General features: G+C 45.2%; 1 non-coding gene across 1 annotated transcript; it reads right to left on the minus strand.

Moving 5' to 3' along the window:
* Positions 1 to 3,889: 3,889 nt before the first annotated feature.
* On the minus strand, positions 3,890 to 3,963 carry trnat-ugu. Its single transcript has one exon. It is a non-coding gene; the product is annotated as a tRNA-Thr (tRNA).
* Between the last annotated feature and the right edge of the window lie 138 nt (positions 3,964 to 4,101).

The raw sequence follows: 4,101 nt of genomic DNA on the forward strand, positions 1-4,101 counted from the left end.
AAAATGGAAAGGCAATAACAACGTCGTTGAGAAATGATACAAGCACCTCCGGCACGTTATCTGGTTGTCTACTGGTTCGGATTTGGTATTTTTGGAACCACGGCCCTGGTTTGAAATATCGAGTGGAAGTTCTTCCCTCCTAGCTTTTAGTGATGACAGCTTTGGTGACGCATTGTACTTTTATTCATTAACTGGCGTCGCTGGCTAGGCTGCATTTATTCAATCAACCACATTGCTGTGGGTCTGGAGTCACATGGAGGCCAGACCAGGTAAGGGTGGCAGTTTCCTTCCCTAAAGGACATTAGTGAACCGGATGAGTTCTTCCGACAACGATTACAGGGATTGGATCGCCTCCCCTATGAGGAGAAGGAAAGGGGCTGTGAGGTAACTTACTGTGTCCCAAACGATATTCAAGCTGACATGAAACAAAGAACTGCGGATGCTGGAAATCTGAAACAAAAACAGGAATTGATAGAGAAACCCAGCAGGCCTGGCAGCATCTGTGGAGAGATACAGCGTTAACGTTTCAGATCCACTGAATGTTCGTCAGAACTTGGTCAGTTATGCCCTTTTATATTATAATGCCAGGGAAAATGGATTTCAAACTGGAGAAAGCGGAACTGTGATAACCTGATGTTGTTCAGTCGATGTATTGCAGAAAAGTACAAAAAGAGCTGCTGTTCACAGGAGATAGCAAGAATTGCAGATCCTTTATTCGTTCACAGAATGAGGGCGACGCTGGCTAGGCCAACATTTATCACCCATGTCTAATTGCCAGAGAAGGCAGTTACGAGTCAACCACATGCTGTGGGTCTGGAGTCACACGTAGGCCATACCAGGTAAGGATAGCAGTTTCTTTCCCTAAAGGACATTAGTGAATGAGGTAGGTTTTTCCCCACAATCGACAATGGATTCATGGTCATCAGTAGATTCTTAATTCCAGATATTTATTGAATTCAAATTCCACCATATGCCGTGGCAGGATTCAAACACAGGTTCCCAGAACATTATCTGGGTCTCTGGATTAGCAGTCTAGCGATCATACTACTAGGTCGTCATTTCCCTGTCGGAGTCAATGCAGTGTGCAGGTGGAGGAACACGGCAAGTCAGGCAGCATCAAAGGAGCAGAAAAGTCAACGTTTCGTGGAGGAGGACAACTTCTTAAAGTATGGCATCCTTGAAGGAGGCTTCACAGAAGGGAGTAAACCCGAAACGTCGATTTTCCTGCTCCTCTGATGCTGCCTGACCTGCTGTGTTCCTCCAGCTGCACGCTGTATTGATGCTAACAGGAGCTTGTTTTAGTGCGCCAAGCTGCGGTAAAGGGGCGACACCAATAAAGGTGTCGTTCAACTCGTGTGATTCCAAAACATTGCCTAGAAATCACCAGTGGTTTCTCGCTTAATTTGTTCAGGGTCTGATCTTGAAGAGACCATGACTCAAAGTATGAAAGTACATTTCACTGGAGTGAGTCATAAAATTGTGCAGTGACTGTGAATAAAATGATGGCAAGCTCCAGCAGAGAACCAGGCCACACTGAAGCAGGCGCCTGAAGTCAAATGTGTTTCCTTTGCCAGTGAAATTCACCGCTTTGCAAAATGGGGACCATTGAAGTGAAACATTGAAGTGAAGATTTTCTTTGTTGGTCGTTTGGCTTGTGAATCCTGTTTCCGTCTATCTCCCTGTTAACATCACAACTTGACAAGTTGTGGTATCCAGCAGTGTAATTTGTGCCAGTGCTGTAATGGGTAATGGGTAATTCGAGTCAGAAGGTTTTAAGTTTGTATATTCTCTGGCTCGTAGGCAGACAACAGCGTTTTCCTTTCTTTTCTAACCTTGCAAATTGACAATTGGTTCGAGTCGGGAATGTGTCAGAAGCTGTCTTGTCAGATTCCCGGGAGATGCTTTGCCAGACTCGCAACAGCTGCAGTGATTGGGTCGGTGAGTTTTAGAAACTGAATGTTACACTTAAGCAGCCTGTGGGACTATTGCAAGTCGTTTTCCATTTCATATGCCAGCTCAGGGTAACGGTTCTCATTGTCTGGAGAAGTCACTTGTGTTCCACGTAAAACTGCTTTTTGTTGGAAAAACATGTGTGTGGGAACATAGAGTAGGCGTCAAGCACACGGAGCGGGTATCATCCTGAGGCCTCTCTCACTCTCGGGGTTGTGTCTGTGGGTCTCCCTCTCTGGGTGAAAATGAGATGAGACCCTCAGGGAGGCTTTAACACAGTTTGACCAACTTAAACGTCAGCCCCCATTCGTTGTGATATTTGAGATTACAGGGATTATCTCATTGAGATTAGCACTTGAAACATCAGAACACAGAAGGCTATGGGCCAAATGCTGGAAATTGGGTTTAGAAAAATGGAGGTTTGGTGACTAGAACTGACACGATGGGCTGAGGTGTCTTTTCCCCACGCTGCAAAGATTCAATGAGAGGGAGAAACTGGTCTGCAATCAAAATGATAGCAAATCAAAAATCAGAAGCAATGTCGTTGAGAAAAGATATGAGAGACTGAAGCACCCTTTCTGCTGGTCTAGTGGTTAGGATTTGGCGCTTCTCGGTCAAGGAATGGGAGTTCTATGCTGCTAGTTTATTGTGATGACTGATTTTCAAGAGCTGGAAAGAAGCTGTGGAGCCGGAAGATGGACTATTTTGTCCCAGATATTATTCAAGTTAACAGAAGTCGAAGAACTGCAGATGCTCGAAATCTGAAACAAAAACAGGAATTGACCAAGAAACTCAGCAGGCCTGGCAGCATCTGCGGAGAGAATGAGAGTTCATATTTTCCGTCCATGGACCGTTAGTCAGAACTAGGTTAGTTATGCATTTCTATGATATAATGTTAGGCGAAATTATCAGGTTTATCTGTCAAATTGGCATACTTACCAAAATATCTCTCTCTGATTAGCCTACAATTGTTAATTGTTACAGTTCAGAAAACAGCAAAAAATAAAATTGCCAGTTTTGTTAAGCTCAAGCAACTGGAGTGGAATCTAAGGTTTTGGAGTATACCTGCAGCTCGGGTTGTGGGTGTTGAGGTTGGTTGGCTCGCCGAGCTGGTTTGTTGTTCCGCAGATGTTTTGTTACTGTGCTTGGTAACATCCTCAGCGCAGCCTCTGATGAAGCGTCGGTGTGTTTTCCCGCCTGGTTTTTAAACTCGGGGGTCCGTTGCGAGGATTGCCTCACTTCCGGGTTTCCTCCGGAGTGGAATGGAAATGGGGTCGAGTTCAATGTGTTGAGAGTGTTCAGAGTGGCACACAAGCCCACATCAACCCTACAACAAATGCTCACCCGAACTAAAGACCCACTCCCCGCCATGTACAGGACCAATGTCATCTACAAGATCCCCTGCAGAGACTGCCAGAAACACTACATCGGACAAACAGGAAGGAAACTAACAACAGGAGTACATGAACACCAACTGGCTACAAAAAGACACAATCAATACTCACTCATCTCAATCCACATGGACAAGGAGAACCACGACTTCGACTGGGACAACACCAAGATCCTGGGACAGGCGAGGCAGAGACAAACACGAGAATTCCTGGAAGCATGGCACTCCACGAAGCATGCTATTGATAAACACATTGAACTCGACCACAAACACATTCCACGACGGAGGAAACCCGGAAGTGAGGCAATCCATCGCAACGGACCCCAGAGTTTAAAAACCAGTCGGGAAAACACACTGACGCTTCATTGGAGGCTGGACTGAGGATGTTACCAAGCATGGTAATGAAACATCTGCTGAACAACAAACCAGCCAACCTCAATTGGAGTGGAATCATTACACCTTGACGGTAAACGCAGGTGTACCTTTAGAAAATTAGCTGGTAGGGCTGTTTGTGAGAAGTTCAGGCAAGATACCCTCACTTTAAGTGATAGGCACCGCTGGGATTCGAACCCAGGATCTCCTATTTACAAGACAGGCGCTTTAACCAACTAAGCCACGGCACCACCCTCTGTCTATTTCTATGTTCATGTACATAAATACTCAATCACAGAAACTTGATGCTTTTGTTTTTCTTTCTCAATGTTACTCAGTGAGAATTTAAGTCAAACACCGCTTTTGTAAAGACGGATAGTTCACAGCTG

This window comes from Rhincodon typus, unplaced genomic scaffold (assembly GCF_021869965.1).
Source record: "Rhincodon typus isolate 14 unplaced genomic scaffold, sRhiTyp1.1 hic_rhity00011726, whole genome shotgun sequence".
Classification (NCBI taxonomy): domain Eukaryota; kingdom Metazoa; phylum Chordata; class Chondrichthyes; order Orectolobiformes; family Rhincodontidae; genus Rhincodon; species Rhincodon typus.